Raw genomic sequence first — 17,391 nt, 5'->3', positions numbered from 1 at the left:
ACCCTAAAACCAAGGATTTAGACCTCAAAAAGATAGATTTAGACCCAAAACCAGGTGGTATAGACCTCAAACCAAGGATTTAGACCCTAAAAACTAGACTTTAGGCCCAAAAAATGAGGATTTAGACCCTAAAAATGTGGGTTTAGATGCAAAAATGAGGATTTAGACCCTAAACCAGGGAGTTTAGACCAAAAACGAGGATATACACCCTGAAAATTGGTGCTTAGACCCCAAAAACGAGGTTTTAGGCCCTAAAACCAGGGGTATAGTCCTAAAAACGAGGATCCAGACCCTAAAACTGGGAGTTTAGACACCAGAAAAAGGGGATTGACATCCTAAAAGTGTGGGTTTAGACCCAAAAATTAGGATTTAGACCCTAAAACTGAGGGTTTAGATACCAAACAAGGGGATTTAGACACAAAACCAGGTGGTATAGACCTCAAACCAAGTTTTTAGACCCTAAAAACCAGACTTTAGGCCCAAAAAATGAGGATTTAGACCCTTAAAATGTGGGTTTAGACCAAAACACGAGGATTTGGACCCTTACACTGGGTGTTCAGACCCCAAATACAGCGATTTAGACCATAAAACCAGGGGTTTAGTACTAAAATCAAGGATCTAGACCCTAAAACTGGGGGTTTAGACATCAAAAAAAAGGGGAATTAGACCCTAAAACTGTGGGTTTAGACCCAAAAATTAGGATTTAGACCCTAAAACTGAGGGTTTAGATACCAAACAAGGGGATTTAGACCCATAACCAGGTGATATAGACATCAAAACAAGGATTTTGACCTTTAAAAACAAGACTTTAGGTCCAAAAATGAGGATTTAGACCCTAAAACTGTGGGTTTAGACCCCAAAACGAGGATTTAGATCCTAAAACTGGGTGTTTAGACCCCAAAAACAAGGATTTAGACCTTAAAACCAGGGGGTTAGTCCTAAAAACGAGGATCCAGACCCTAAAACTGGGAGTTAAGACAACAAAAAAAGAGGATTTGGGCCCTAAAACCGAGGGTTTAGACACCAAAAATGAGGATCCAGACCCTAAAAGTGGGAGTTAAGACACCAAAAACGAGGATTTAGACCCCAAACCAGGTGGTATAGACCTGAGAATAAGGATTCAGATCCTGAAAACTTGAATTTAGGCCCCAAAAACGAGGATTTAGACCCTAAGACTGGGTCTTTAGACCCCAAATACAAGGATTTAGACCCTAAAACAATGGGTTTAGACAAAAAATGGGGATTTAGACCCTAAAAAAGAGGGTTTAGAATGAAAACAAGGATCTAGACCCTAAAACTGGGTGTTTAGATCCCCAATACAAGGATTTAGACCCTAAAACCAGGGGTTTAATCCTAAAAACTAGGATCCAGGCCCTAAAACTGGGAGTTTTGACACCAAAAAAAGGGATTTAGATGCTAAAACTGAGGGTTTAGACCCCAAAACCGAGGATAAGGAGGATAAGGAGGCAGCACTCTCACTTTTACATCGCTTGTTAGAAAAGCGGGGGGTGCACTTTAAACTGACCCATTTGTCTGGGCTGCTTGTCCATGGTAATTGTAAAGGCTTTTGTAAAGACTCTGAGGAATATTTTGATGGGGAGGAGTGGAGAGCATATGGGACTTGTCTTTGGGACTTGGTTATAGATGAAGAGAAAACTGCTCGGCAACTGATGAAACCGTGGAGAGAGGTCATTAACTGTCTGAAGAGATATGAGATGGAAAAGGATTTGGCCGCTGCTGTAACTCAGCGGCTTGATGTGCCTGAGACTGCAGCCGAGCCAACAGCCGGACTGTTTGGTATCGGGACTAATTATGTGTCACCTCCCTTTTCTGGTGAGTGGCGAGAAATTGGAAACCTTCTCTGGGAAGCCGCTATTAGTGGTGACAAGGACAATAGTAAGATAGTAAAGATCTAGGTGTCGTTTGGAGAGACGTGATAAATGCTTTAGAAGAGGTGCAAGCAGAACAGCGTGTGGCCATGGCTGCAGCCCAGGCGTTGAGCGTTGCGCCGAGGCCGAAGGAGACAAGAGAGGGGAACGGACAGGCTCCTGCAAAAGTATGAAAGAAACTGGAGCGACAAGAGACCATCGAGACACAGCCCGTGCCGCTGTGACACAGCCCGGTGCGCGGCCCGTACCAATGTGACACAGCCCGGTGCCGCCCGGCGCTGAGCGGGGCGTGCTGCGAGGAAAAAAAAGCTCTCCTCTACACAAGAGTTTTTGCAAAGTCAGAGAGGCGAAGGGGCTTCGGAGCAGAGCCCCCGCGGGAGAGCTGCTTCCCACTCGAGCCCAACCCGCCGAGTTCCCCCTGGGACGACTCGCAGGGCAATGCCGAGCGGGCGGAGTCGGGCGGGGTGCGGCGCAGGATGATCAGAGGAGAGTGGGGGAGCCCGACCCCGTGTTAGCCTGGACACCATCGGGTATGCGAGGGGAGACAAAGAAAACACGGGACAGAGTAACAGCGGCTGCGCCGCCGGGGCCGGGAACGGCACGGAGTGAGCCAGACCCCCCCCGCCCCTTCCATCCGCAGCCGCCGCCGCGCAGCCGCTTCCCGCGCCCGGTCGGTGTCTCCGGAGCCCCCCCACACACACCGCGCCGACACCGCCGGCCCCGGCCCTCACGGACCGCTGGGCTCGTCCTTTCCATGCTCAATACCTTGCCTCAACGAGTGTAAAAACTGTTGGTCGTGATGTTATGCATTTTGCTGTAAATGTGATGATAAATAGTGGTTTTCTTACAGTGGAAACTTTCTAAGGTGTTTTAGGTGTCAGGAACAGAACGTTTTGGCATTGAGAAGCTAAAAGGTGGTTTGTGTTTTAGACTCATTGGTGAAGGATTGTTTTTTATCAGGATTTTAAAAAAAAGGATTTTATCATACTGTTGAAGCTTCAAATGATTGTGGCAAATAGTTTTAAGGCAATTTCAACAACCCAACCAAAACATGTGGCTTACACTGGCCAAAGCAATCAATCAGTCTACAATATGTTTATCAATGGCCTCTCCAGATATTCCTTTTTCTACCTGTTTGGTGGGAGTTCCATCAGATGTGGCACAATGGCCTGTACCAAATGCATTAAAAACAAATGCCTTAGTTCAGGGTAATGGCAAAGTTGACAGCTCGGATTTGATCATTTCATGGTTGCCAACAATGACAACAGAGCCACAGGAGTTAGAATTATTGGGATCTATAAAGATGGATTTTTGTGTTATGTTTAATTTTACCAGCAATACCAAAACATTTGAGACAGAATGTGGATCCCACCCTGGGCGTGTACAAGAACACAACATCTTGGTGCAATTATACTTCACGAAAATGATCCAGGTCTAGTCTTGTGCCTGTACAGTTACCAAAGGGAATTTTTCTGGTCTGTGAGGACCAGGCATGGCCTGGGATACCCTCGAGATTACAAAGGGAACCACGCAGTTTGGGACAACTGACGATCTTGATGCCTAATCACACAATGATTTAGAAACATCATTGTCCAAAACAATTTGTGCGTGCATTTACTGGTGAATGTGATGACCATGTTACCTTTGGTCTCCCTCAGCAATAATAGCAACTAGTTTATTTGCTCCAGATGTAAGAGTATCTGCTTCATTAACTCAGCTATGCAAATTAGGATGCTGGCTTAGCAAACCTCAATAACATTAGAAGGCTTAATTAGTGACGTAAGTAGTATTAGACATGCAACTTTGCAAAATAGAGCTGCTATAGATTTTTGCTTTTAGCTCATAGTCATGGTTGTCAAGACTTTGAAGGCATGTGTTGTTTTAATCTTTCTGATCATAGTGAACGTATTCACAAAGCTTTGGCATATGTAAAGGCTCATGCTAAGAATATTATGGTGGGTTATAACCTTTGTGATGATTGGCTTCAATCAGCTTTTGGGGCGTTGTCACCTTGGTTGACTATGTCAATCAAAGAAGGGTTAAGGTGGATGTTGATTATTTTCCTTGTGCTGATAGTGTTTAGAATAATATATAGTTGTATAATGAAGGCAGTGCATACATTGACTGATTCAGTTTTGCTTGTGCAAAAAGAAAAAGGGGGAATTGTGGAAGAGTGGCTTACATTAAAAGGTCATATTCCCATCAGTGAGATAAAACAGGGCTGAAACTGAAAATATGTTAAGTATGCTTGCAGACCTTAGTGGCAGCAGCTAATAAGCAAATGTAGTAATCTGGTCAGCTGCAGATGGCAGCAGCTACTCTTAGGCAAGGACGATGTATCCCTGGCGGTTATCTGTAACTCCTAAACAGGAGCAGATGCCTGAGAAAAAGGATCTGAAAATGTACTTTGTAACCACAAAAATATCTGTCTTATGTAATGCCCTCAGTTATATCAAACCAACCACAGTGTGTGTATTTCCACATTCATGAGTTAGTGTTATGTTAATCGAACACAGAGCTGCAATAAAGGAATCATGCTTGTCGATCATATTGGTCATATTCGATTCCTCTCTGCTGCAACATGCTCTGATGTCACAGAGTACCACTGCAGTTCCCACTTGTGATGTGATGTCACAGAGCACTGTTGCAGTGCCCAGATGTGCTGTGATCTCACAGAGCACTGTAGCAATGTCCTCTTGTGATACGATGTCACAGAGCACTGTTGCATCGCCCACGTCTGCTGTGCTGCCACAGAGTCTCGTTTCAGTGCCCAGATACTATGTGAAGTCTCAGAGCACTGTAGATCCAGTGCCCAGATGTCCTGTGATGTCACAGAGCATTCTTGCAGTGCCCAGATGTGCTGTCATGTCACACAGCCCTACTGCAAAGCCCAGGTGTGCTGTTGTGTTGCACAGTCCTGTTGCTCTGTTGCCTTTCCCAGGTGTGCTGTGATGTCACAGAGCACTGTGCCAGTGCCCAGTGATGCTGTTTTATATCAGAGCAGTGATTGAGTGCTCAGATGTCTTGTAATGTCATAGAGCACTGTAGCAGTGTGCAGTTGTGATATGATGTTATAGAGCACTGTTGCAGTGCCCAGATGTGCTGTGATGCCACAGAGTCTTGTTTCAGTGCCCAGATATGATGTGAAGCCTTAGAGCACTGCTACAGTGCCCAGAGGTCCTGTGATGTCACAGAGCACTGTTGCAGTACCCAGATGTGTTATGAAGTCACAGAGCACTGTGGCAGTGCCTAGTGGTGATGTGACGTCACAGAATACTGCTGCAGTGTCCGCATGTGATGTGATGTCACAGAGCCCCGTTCCAGTGCCTAGATAAGCAATGATGACACAGAGCAGTGTAGCACTGCCTAGATGTGCTGTGATGCCACACACACAGCACATCCTCTGCAATGTCCACATCTCCTGCAATGTCACACAGCCGTGTTGCAGTACCTAGTTGTGCTGTCATGTCACACAGCCCCGCTGCAAAGCCCCGATGGGCCGTTGTATTACACAGTCCAGTTGCAGTGTGCGGAATGTCCGCGGAAGAGGTAGACAGAGCACTGGAAAAGGCTGCCTAGAGGACTTGTGGAGTCTCCTTCCTTGGAGGACTTCAGCACAAGCCTGGACACATTTGTGTGTGACCTGATCTAGGTGAACCTGTTTCTAAGGGAGGGGGTTGGTCTAGATGATCTCTAATGGTCCCTTCCAACCCCTACCATTCTATGATGTTACACAGCCTGCATGGAGTACCCAGATGTGCTGTGATGTCACAGAGCACTGTTGCAGCGTCCAGAGGTGATGTGATGTTACAGAGCACTGTTGTCGTGCCCACGTCTGCTGTGATGTCACACAGCCCTATTGCAGTTCCCAGATGTGATGTCACAGAGAACTGTTGCAGTGCCAGATGTGCTGGATGTAACAGAGTCCCACTGCAGTTCCCAGATGTGCTGTGATGTCACAGAGCACTGTTGCAGTGTCCAGTGGTGATGTGACGTCACAGAACCCCACAGCAGTGTCCAGATGTGATATGATGGCAAACGCCCTTGTTACAGTGCCCAGGTATGCTGTGATGTCACAGAATACCACTGCAGTTCCCACTTGTGATGTGATGTCACAGAGCACTATTGCAGTGCCCAGATGTGTTGTCATGTCACACAGCCCTGCTGCAAAGCCCAGATGTGCTGTTGTGTTACACAGTCCTGTTGCACTGCATACATGTGCTGTGATGTCACAGAGCACTGTTGCAGCGTCCAGAGGTGATGTGATGTTATAGAGCACTGCTGCCGTTCCCACATCTGCTATGATGTCACAGAGCACTGGTGATGTCACACAGCCTCTCTGCAATTCCCACATGTGCTGCAATGTCACTGAGCCCCGTTGCAGTACCCACATGTGCTGTGATGTCACACAACCCTGTTGCAGTTCCCAGATGTGATATAACTATTGCTGTGCCCAGATGTTCTGTTATATATCAGAGCAGTGACTGAGTTCCCAGATGTGCTGTGATGTCACAAAGGTCATGTTATAGATCCATTTTTGGGTCTAATCCCAAGCTTTATGGTCTAAATCAACTTTTTTGGGTCTAAGCTGCCAGTTTAAGGGTCTTAATCCTCATTTTTTGGGCCTAAAGTCTAGCCATTAGGGTCTAAATCCTTGGTTTAGATCTATACCACCTGGTTTTGGGTCTAAATGCTTGGGTTTTGGGTCTAAACTCTCAGTTTTAGCATCTAAATCCCCTTTTTTGGTGTCTAAACTCCCAGTTTTAGGGTCTGGATCCTAGTTTTTCAGATTAAACCCCTGGTTTTAGGGTCTAAATCCTTGTATTGGGGATCAAAACACCCAGTTTTAGGGTCTAAATCCTTGTTTTCGTTCTAAATCCTCTTTTTTAGGGTCTAAATCCCCATTTTTTTGTCTAAACCCACAGTTTTAGGGTCTAAATCCCCTTTTTTGGTATCTAAACACTCAGTTTTAGGGTCTGTATCCTTATTTTTAGGACTAAACCCCTAGTTTCAGGATCTAAATATGCATTTTCGGTGTCTAAACTCCAAGTTTTAGGGTCTAGATCCGTGTTTTTGGGATTAAACCCCTGGTTTTTAGGGCCTAAATACTTGTTTTTGAGGTCAAACCCCCCAATTTTAGGGTCTAAACACCCAGTTTTAGTGTCTAAATGCGTGTTTTGAGGTCTATACCACCTGATTTTTAATCTAAATCCTTGTTATAAGGGTCTAATCCCCGAGTTTTAGAGTCTAAATCCATGTTTTTCAGGTCTAAACTCCTAGTATAGGGTCTAAATCATGATTTTTAGGGTTGAAACCTGTGGTTTTCAGGTCTAAATCCTATTTTTCAGGGTCTAAACACACAGTTTTAGGGTCTAAGTCTCAGTTTTTTGGGTCTAAACCCCCTGTTTTAGTTTCCAAATCCTCTCTTTTGGCTCTAAACCCAGACTTTTAGGGTCTAAATCCATTTTTGGGGGATCTAAACTCCCACTTTTAAGGTCTAAACCATCATTTTTTGGTCTATCTCCCCAGTTTTAGGATCTAATTCCTCATTTTTTTATCTAAACTCCCAGTTTTAGGCTCTAAACCCTCATTTTGGCGTCTAAACTACAGTTTTAGACTCTAAATTGTTGTTTTTCAGAGCTAAACCACAGTTTTGGGGTCTAAATACTCATTTTTGGGGTGTAATCCCCAAATTTTGGGGGCTAAATCCTTGTTTTTCAGATCTAAACCACAGTTTTGGGGTCTAAATCCTCCTTTTTTATGTAAAGCCCCGGTTTGGGGGTCTAAACCTTTGGGTTTAGGAACTAAATCCTCATCTTTGGAGTCTGAAGCCCCAGTATTAAGGTCTAAGTCCTCATTTTTGAGACTCAAACCCAACTTTTAGGAACTAATTCCTCATTTTGGAGTCTAAACTCACAGTTTTAGGGTCTAACTCACCATTCTTTGCTCTAAACCACAGTTTCAGGGTGTAAATGCTTGCTTTTAGGTTGTAATTCCTCATTTTTGGTGCCTAAACTCTAGATTTTAGGGTCTAAATCCTACTTTTTGGGTCTAAACCCTCAATTTTATTGTCTAAATCCTCATTGTAGAGTCTAAAACCCCCGTTTTAGGCTATACATCCTTGTTTTAGGGTCTAAAACCCCGGTATTAGGGGCTAAACCCCCAATATCTTGATCTAAACCCCCCTGATTTGAGGCTCTAAACCCTCATTTTGGGGTCTAAACCTCTGGTTTTAAGGTCTAAATCCTTATAATTTTTTGATCTAATCCCCATATTTTAAGCTCCAAATCCTTAGACTGTGATTTAAAGCCCCAGTTTTAGGCTAAATCTCCTTGTTGGCCAAGCTGAAGGCTCCTAAGTCAATGGGTGCTGATGGGACGCATCCTGGAGTGCTGCTGAGGGAGCTGTGATGTGATTGCTGAGCCTCTCTCCATCATTTTTGAACAACCATGGAGCACAGGCGAGGTGCCTGAGGGCTGGAGAAAGGCCAATGTCACTGCAGGCTGCAACAAGGGCAGGAAGGACGGCCCAGGAAACTATGGGCTGCTCAGCCTCAGCTCCATCCCTGGAAAGGTGATGGAACAACTCATCCTGAATGTTATCACTGAACATAGGAAGGAAAAGGTGGTTATCAGGGGGAGTCAACGTGGCTTCACCAAGGGGAAATCTTGTTTGCCCAACCTGATGCCTTCTATGAGTGCAGAACCGGCTGGCTGGATGAGGGGAGAGCAGCAGATGTCACCTACCTTGACTTCAGCAAGGCTTCTGACACTGTCTCCCACAACATCCTCATCAGAAAGCTCAGGCAGTGTGGCTGGGATGAGAGGACAGTGAGGTGGACGGAGAGCTGCTGAATGCCAGAGCCCAGAGGGTGGGATCAGTGGCACAGAGTCGAGCTGGAGGCCTGTGGGCAGTGGAGTTGCACAGGGATGGGTTCTGGGGCCAGTCTGGTTCAACATCTTCATCAGCCACCTGGATGAGGGCACAGAGGGACCCTCAGCAAGTTCCCTGCTGGCACCAAACTGGGAGCTGATTCCCCAGAGGCTGTGCTGCCATTCAGTGGGATCTCGTCCAGCTGGAGAGTTGGGCACAGAGGAACCTGCTGAGGTTCAACAAGGACAAGGGCAGAGTCCTGCAGCTGGGAAGGAACAACCCCCTGCACCAGGCCAGGCTGGGGGTGACCTGCTGGAGAGCAGCTCTGCAGAGACACACCTGGGAGTGCTGGCTGATAATAAACTGACCATGAGCAGCAACGTGCCCTCGTGGGCAAGAAGCCAATGGCAGCCTGGGGACATCAAGAAGAGTGTGGGCAGCAGGTCAAGGGAGGTTCTGCTCCCCCTCTGCTCTGCCCTGGTGAGGCCTCATCTGGAGTCCTGTGTCCAGTTCTGGGCTCCTCAGCTCAAGAGGGACAGGGAAGTGCTGCAGAGAGGCCAGTGCAGGGCCACCAAGATGATGAGGGGACTGGAGCATGTTTCAGATGAGGAAAGGCTGCAGGACCTGGGGCTATTTAGTCTGGAGGAGAGGAGACTGAGGGAGATCTTATGAATATTGACAACTGTCTCAATGGTGGGTGTCAGGAGGCTGGGGCAGCACTTTTTTGATGGTATCTAGCAACAGGACAAGGGCTGATGGGATGAAGCTGGAACACAAACAGTTCCATTTCAACATAGGAAAAAACTGTTTCAGTGTTTCAGTGAGGGAGCCCTGGCCCAGGCTGCCCAGGGACGGTGTGGATGCCCCGTGCTGGGAGCTCTTCCAGACCCGCCTGGACACGTTCCTGTGTGACTGATCTAGGCGGGAGCTGCTTCTGCACTTGGGCTTGGCCCTGCCCAAACAAAACCCCTGCACACTGTGGGAGGAGAAGAGGTTCCCGCAGCGCACCCAGGGCAGTGGCTGGGGAAGGCAGGATGGGCTGCACCTCCCATGGGAAAGGGCAAACCCGCTGGTGGGACGGGCTGTGCCCAGGAGCCTGGCTGTGCTTGGTGGGTGATGAGAAAGGATGGGGAGACTCGATGTGTGCCTCGAGGAGACTGAACCTTGTGGAAAAGTAACGTGTCATGTGGGTTGTGTGTTGTAGGAAGGAACGCGGCAGGAACGGGCTGAGCTGCTGAAGAGCGAGCTGTGTCGGCTCCTTCTGGCCCGCAGCCTCCATTTCCCATCACCCCCAGCGCGTCGCTGCCGCCCAAAGCCGCGGGCGGGAGCCGCGGTGCCTGACGGGAGTTGTAGTTGTGCGGCGGCGCCTGGCAGGAGGCGCCGTGCGGCGCAGCGGGCGGGGCCTCGGCTTCCCAGCGTGCCCCGCGCGGAGCCCGCGCTCGTGCCCTGCTCGCGCTGCCGCTCGCGCTCGCGGGGGTCGTTCGGTCACCCCAAAACTTCGTGTCCTGCTCCAACCCCCCCCCCCGGGAAGAGGGGAGCGAGTCCAGCGCCAGAGAGGGGTGGCTGCAGCTCGAAGGGCTCCCGGAGCCCTCCCGGGTCAGGAATCGCTGCGGCAGGGCCGGGTCCCTCTCTCCTGCTGCTGACTTGGGCCTTGCTGCTGGAGCCGTCTCTGCGCAGGGGCCGGTGGCTGCAGCTCAGGAGGGAGCCGCGGGGCTGTGGGGCGGCTGCCTCTGGCCTGGCTGCCTTTTGGGGCGGGACGTTGCCACTTTGGCTCGGTGTCTCTGCCGGCCAGTTACTGACTGTGAAGAACAGATTGGAGAAGAAGTTGCTGGTCAGTTGCAAAACTGCAGCAGCCGCAGGGAGGGAGAATGTGAAAACATCTGGGCAGAGCCCGAGGTCAGTGGGGAAGGAGGGGGAGGAGGGTGCTTAGGCCCTGGAAAGGCTTCCCTGTGCTATGTGGGGAGGAGCGTGGTGAAGCAGGTTGTCCCCCTGAAGTCCACGGAGGCCACGGGGAAGCAGAGACCCACTGGCAGCCCGTGGAGGAGCCCAGGCCGCAGCGGGTGGATGCCTGCAGGAGGCTGTGACTGTGCTGGAAGCTCATCCTGGAGCGAGCTCCTGGCAGGAGCTGGGAGTGTGTGGGGGAGGTGCCCATGCAGAGCAGGTTTGCTGTCAGGACTGTTCTCCCGGTGGGTGACCCCCGCTGGGGCAGGGTGTGAGGAGCTGCCCCCATGGCAGGCCCCAGGCTGGAGCAGTTGGTGAGGAGCTGCAGCCCGTGGGAAGCAGCCACGCTGTGTTAGCAGCATTATAAGTTGTAGTTAGAAGTAGTCAGGCTAAGGCCTGGATAAAGGCCTAGTTGGAAATATTAAAGTGAATAATCTTAGTAGGACATGCTGACCATGTACATTGTTGCTTAGAGAATCAAAGGAATTAGTGGGGCATGTTGAACATTCTGTGTAATCAAGCAAAGAATGTCTCAGGAAAATTGTTCTGAAGATTGTATGTGGAAACACGATGTAATTATAAATCTTTGAGAAAGCTGGCAAGCAGTATGTAGGCCTAGTGAAGCAAGGCTTTGTGATGAAGTAATCATAAGAAGAAAGTATTTAAGCTCTGTGAAATTTCTTTAAGATGGGGGCTCTGACTTTGGACACTAGTCCTCAGGTCCCTAGGGCCCTCAATAAAGCACCGCATGAAACGACCTCGGTTGTTTTGTGTTTTCCTTCGGGAACGGGCAGCAGTTTTCAGGCGACCGCGGCAGGACTCCGAAGGTGGCTGGGGCGGTTCGCGTGCTGATTTACTCCACGCCGGCACCGAGAGATTCTCGGGGAGTCATCGGTTCGTGCCCGACCCCCGCACCTGGCGGACGACTGCTATAAGGTAAGCCCATAGGTGCTTTATTTTCTGGTACTGGTGCCTGCTCATAAGACGAGGCGGCGATCCTCGCTGAGTTGGGCTAAGACGTCTTGGTGGATGCCCAGGCGCCGGCTGTAAGACGCGGCGAAAGCCGCGCAGGTCCGGCACTTGCCCCTCGCGGCGTCGAGAAGTGGCAAGTTGGTTTGGTACTGGGTATTGGTTTTGTGGTTTTTGTTTGTATCGTTACAGTGTCTGTGTTTGCTGTTATTTTGTCTGCTGTTATTTGTTTTGTGAATACTTGAAATGATGCCGCTTAAAACTTTTAAGGCGTTAGTTCAGTCTAATAGTAAAATCCCCCCATTAGGATGTTTGCTGGGAAGATGGAGGAGTGCTGGATTTCATCAGGATTTGCATAAGGGTAAAATGATAGACTATTGTAATCATTGGTGGCCTTTATATGAGTCAGAAGGGGGACCTGCGTGGCCCCTAAACGGTACTGTCGATCCGGGTATTATATCGCCTTTGATGCGGTATTTACGGGACAATGAGAAATGGGATGAGATCCCGTATTTGGATTTGTTTTATTATTTAGGGCGAAAACTGGATTGGCAGAAGGAATGTGGTATTTTAGTTTTGGAAACAAAGGAATTAGGGTGTAGTGAATGTAAGAAGAGATCTATGTGTGTTAAGTGTTTAGCTGCCTCCTCTGGTCCAGAGGAAGATTTATCGTTATTAGTTGCTCATAGTGGACAGGGTCCCTCTGCTCCACCCTATGTTCCACCTCAGATGGAACAGGATAGTGAGGATGATGATAATGAGGAGGAAGAAGAGGATGAAGATGAGGACACCAGGAACTTGGATAAAATGTTAGAAGTTGCGTGGAAGGTTTATAATAGTAGGGGAAAAAGAATCAGCTAAGCGGCAACAAGCGGGTATACTGGCTGTAATTCAGCAATCAGGAGGACAAAGGGGCCGAGGTCGTGGTAGGGGAGGCTCTGCCCAAGGAAGAGGTGGTTATGGTCAGGGAAGAGGGGGATTTCGAATGGGAAACCTTAACCAAGGAAAGCTAGGTTCTAATCAGTGTGCTTTTTGTCGACAGATAGGACATTGGAAAAATGAATGTCCTGTGAAAAATGGAATGGGGGGTGGCGCCGGGACAATGGGTAGTTATCCTGTGCCTCCGGCAGATGTCGCCGAAGCCCTGGTTTTGGGGAATTACCAAAATCAGATTTGACTAGAGCAAGGGTTGAAGGTAAGGTTAGAAATAAATGGTAAAGAACAGGAATTCACAGTTGATACAGGAGCTACTTATTCAGTTCTCAACAAAAGACTGGGACCAATAAGTGATACCACCGTACAGGTGGTAGGGGCTATGGGTCAGCTGGAAGAAAGACCATTTTTGCAGCCTCTAAATTTGAAATTTGGGGGAAAGGAATTGGATCATCAATTTTTGTATATGCCCAATTGTCCCAAGCCCCTGTTTGGGAGGGATTTATTGTCTTTGTTAAACATGAAAATAATATTTGAAAATGGGAGAGTAAAATTAGAGATTCCAAATGAAGAAATTGGGAACATTTTTGTAATAAAAGAAATAGAACCTACTCCCATTCCAGAAGAAATAGATCAGGCAGTTGTACCCTGGGTATGGGAAACAGGGACCCCGGGAAAGTCAAAAGCTGCCCAGCCTGTTGTTGTAGAACTGAAAGAAGGAGCCCAGCCGGTTAGGGTTAGACAATATCCAGTTAAGTTAGAGGCTAGGAAAGGAGTGGCTCCACTGATAACCCAATTTTTGATTCAAGGGATTTTACAGGCATGTAAATCTGAGTATAACACTCCTTTTTTTCCTGTAAGAAAGCCTAATGGTAAATATAGGCTAGTGCAAGATTTAAGGGCCATAAATGAAATTGTAAAGGACATTCACCCAGTGGTTGCTAACCCTTATACTCTGTTAACATCTGTCGGAAAGGTTTAAATGGTTTACAGTAATTGATTTGAAAGATGCCTTCTTCTGCATCCCGCTGGCATTACCCAGTAGGAAGTATTTTGCATTTGAATGGGAAGATCCAAATTCGGGAAGGAAGAAGCAACTGACATGGACACGGCTTCCGCAGGGTGTCAAGAACAGTCCCACTATTTTTGGAAATCAATTAGCCAAAGAGTTGGAGGAATGGAAGACCGAACAGGTAAGAGAATCTCCATTCTCTTATGTGATTTTGCAGTATGTGGATGATATTCTGTTGGCAACTGAGGAAAAGGAAGTTTGCCTGAAGCTTACAATTGCCTTACTGAATATGCTGGGACAAGCAGGATATCGAGTATCTAAGGAAAAGGCCCAGCTCCTCAAGGAGAATGTTCTTTATTTGGGATGTGAATTGATGCAAGGTCAGAGACGATTGGGCACAAACAGAATTGAGGCAATATGTGCCATACCCCTTCCAAGGAATCACCAGGAACTGAGATCATTTTTAGGAATGGTTGGTTGGTGTAGACTGTGGATTCTAAATTTTGGATTGTTAGCTAAACCCTTGTATGAGGCTGTGAAGGAGCCCCAATGGGAATAGAGTCCACAAAGGAAAAGAGCCCTTCAGGAGCTAAAACAAGCTCTGAAAGAAGCACCTGCCTTAGGGTTGCCGGACTTAAATAACGATTTTCAGCTTTATGTAAATGAAAGGCAGAATCTGGCTCTGGGAGTGTTGACCCAGAAAATAGGGTCATGGAAACGCCCAGTGGGATATTTCTCAAAACAACTGGACAGTGTTAGTGCTGGTTGGCCGTCATGCTTGCGGGCAGTTACGGCCACAGTGATCCTCATACAGGAAGCCCGAAAACTGACTTTGGGAAGGAAAATGGAGGTCTTTGTGCCCCATATGGTCTTGGCTGTCCTGGAACAAAAGGGGGGGTCACTGGTTATCATCCAGCAGAATGTTGCAATATCAAGCTATAGTGAGAGAACAAGATGATGTGGAACTTAAAATAACTAACCATGTCAAGCCAGCAGAATTTCTTTGCAGTGAACAGGAAGAAGGGGAGCTGGTTCATGACTGTGTAGAAACAATTGAACAGGTGTATGCGAGCCGAGCAGACCTAAAGGACACACCGTTAGAAGATCCAGATTGGGATCTCTTTACCGATGGATCCAGCTTTGTGGAAAATGGAACCAGGTATGCGGGATATGCGGTGGTCAGAGCTGCACAAGTGATTGAAGCAAAGGCTTTAGCCCCTGGGACATCTGCTCAAAAGGCAGAGATAATTGGACTTACCGGGGCATTAATTTTGAGTACTGGAAAAAAGGTAAATATATGGACTGACTCAAAATGTGCCTTTGGAGTTGTGCATGTTCATGGTGCCTTATGGAAAGAATGGGGGCTGTTAAACTCACAAGGGACTATGATAAAACATAGATCGGAAGTTCTCGGCCTGTTGGATGCGGTACATAAACCAGAAAAGGAAGCAGTAATGCACATCAGGGGACATCGTAAAGAAGAAGGAAAGATATATCGAGGGAATGAACTAGCAGACATCACCGCTAAAGAAGCTGCTCGACAGGTTTGGACTCAGATGGCTTTAATACCAACTAAGGTAAGCCCTGTTTCTTGCTATATGACTCAAGGACCAAGCTGTTCCGCTGATGATGAGAAACTAGCAGTATATCTCAAGGCACAGAAGAATGCAATTGGATGGTATGTAACGACAATGGGACAAGCGGTGGTGCCCAAAAATGTTATGAAGTCCATATTAGAGACTGAACACAATAAATGCCATTGGGGAGCAGAGGTGTTGGTAAAATTTTTGAAAAAGGAAATAATTTCCAACCAAATGTTAACGCTGGCGAAAAGGGTGAATGCCATGTGCCCAGTTTGTTTAAAGAATAATCCTATTGTAAGGAAACAGGTGCAGTTGGGAAAATTACAAATAGGACCAGAGCCTGGAGATTATTGGCAGGTCGATTTTTCAGAACTTCCAAGGGCTCAGGGACTTAAATACCTGTTGGTGTATGTGTGCACCTTTTCGGGGTGGCCAGAAGCCTTCCCTTGTAGAACAAACCAAGCAAAGGAAGTGGTAAAAACTTTGTTGAAAGAAATAATACCTAGATGTGGAGTACCACTGGGATTATCATCAGATAGAGGCCCACATTTTGTGGCAGGGATAGTTCAGGAGGTGGCTAGGACGTTAGACATTACCTGGAATTTACACACTCCATGGAGACCCCAGTCTAGTGGTCAAGTAGAAAGGGTGAACCAAACATTGAAAAATCAGATCAAAAAGATATGTCAGGAGGCCAAACTTCAGTGGCCCCAAGCTTTGCCGTTAGCGTTACTTAGGATTAGGATAAAGCCTAGGGAAAGGATAGGAGTAAGTCCGTACGAGATACTGTACGGCAAGCCTTATCATGCCACCGTGTTAAAAGGAGACCCGCATGTATCGGGAGACCAGGTGATTTTTAACTATGTTATGTCACTCAACAGAGTTCTCAACACCTTACGGGTGCCCTTCAATGGAATCGGCCGCTCCCGCTGGAAAATCCAGTGCATGATATTCAACCGGGAGATCAGGTCTATGTGACGAATTGGTTCACAGACCCACTGAGAGAGACATGGGACGGTCCCCATCAGGTGATCCTGACAACTTTCACGGCCATAAAAGTAGCGGGAATCGACGCTTGGATCCACTACACTCGAGTCAAGAAGGTTCCAACCGAATGGGAAACCCAAGTGGTATCCCCCACTCGAATGATATTTCGAGCCAAACCGCATTCTTAACTGTTGTACTGTTGATATTATTGAAAATGGTATCGGTCAATGGATTTGTATTTGTCACTGTTACAGAGCCTGTGGTTACTGTTATGGAAGGGATGGATGTCAATTTAACCTGTGACAATTTAACCTGTGACATTGCTGATGACCAGGGAGCTGGAGCCAAGGAAATAATTGCGATTTGGAAACAAGGACAAAGCAGATTGACTGCAAGTATTGTTACTGCTTGGAATAAGGATACCCAAAAAGGAAGTGTTACCTTGCAATTGACTAATTTAACGTTAGGAGAAGCAGGAGTATACATGTGTTTGGTGTTAATTTGGGAAAAAATTTGATTATAAGCGAATAGATTTGAGAGTAGTACCTTGGTCCCCGATTCAGGAGGGAGTAGAAGTAATACCAAAAATAGCTTCAATGGATATGTGGGATGGCCCACCCTTGAGGACAAACTGAAAATGGGACCTCAAGGATTGTGGGACAGGATCGAGGAAGGAATCAGTTGGTGGAATGTGGGGAACAGAGGGATAGGATGGCTGAATTATACCAAACCTCAATTGGGAAAAATGGAAGGACAATACCTATGTGTAGTCACTTGTGGATTTGACTCTAATTACGGGAGAAGGGATGTGCAAGGCCAACCTCATTTAAATCAAGGAATCAAGGCCACTCATGGGATATATCGAGCTGATAAAGGGAAGTCAGTAATTCTGACATGTAAGGTAGATCGTAGAATGAACTTTTTGGAATTTGGGTGGTGGTTTGGAGATGGGAATATACAATCAGGAAGAAAATACCAAGTACAGAGAAGGTTGGGAGGCACTCTGGTCCTAATAATAAATGATGTGCAATCAGATGATGAAGGGACATATTGGTGTTGGATAGCTAGGGATGCATGGTGGGCCCATTCTAGAACGACAGTATCGTTAACTAGAGGAAAATATAGTTGAAGAAGAATACGGGATTTAGGGAACGTAACAGTAGATTTCCATAAAGGAGAAGGGCAGGAAAACCTAGTGCTTGGA

The sequence above is a fragment of the Colius striatus genome, chromosome 25, assembly GCF_028858725.1.
Source record: "Colius striatus isolate bColStr4 chromosome 25, bColStr4.1.hap1, whole genome shotgun sequence".
NCBI lineage: Eukaryota > Metazoa > Chordata > Aves > Coliiformes > Coliidae > Colius > Colius striatus.
This window is presented reverse-complemented; position numbering follows the sequence as displayed.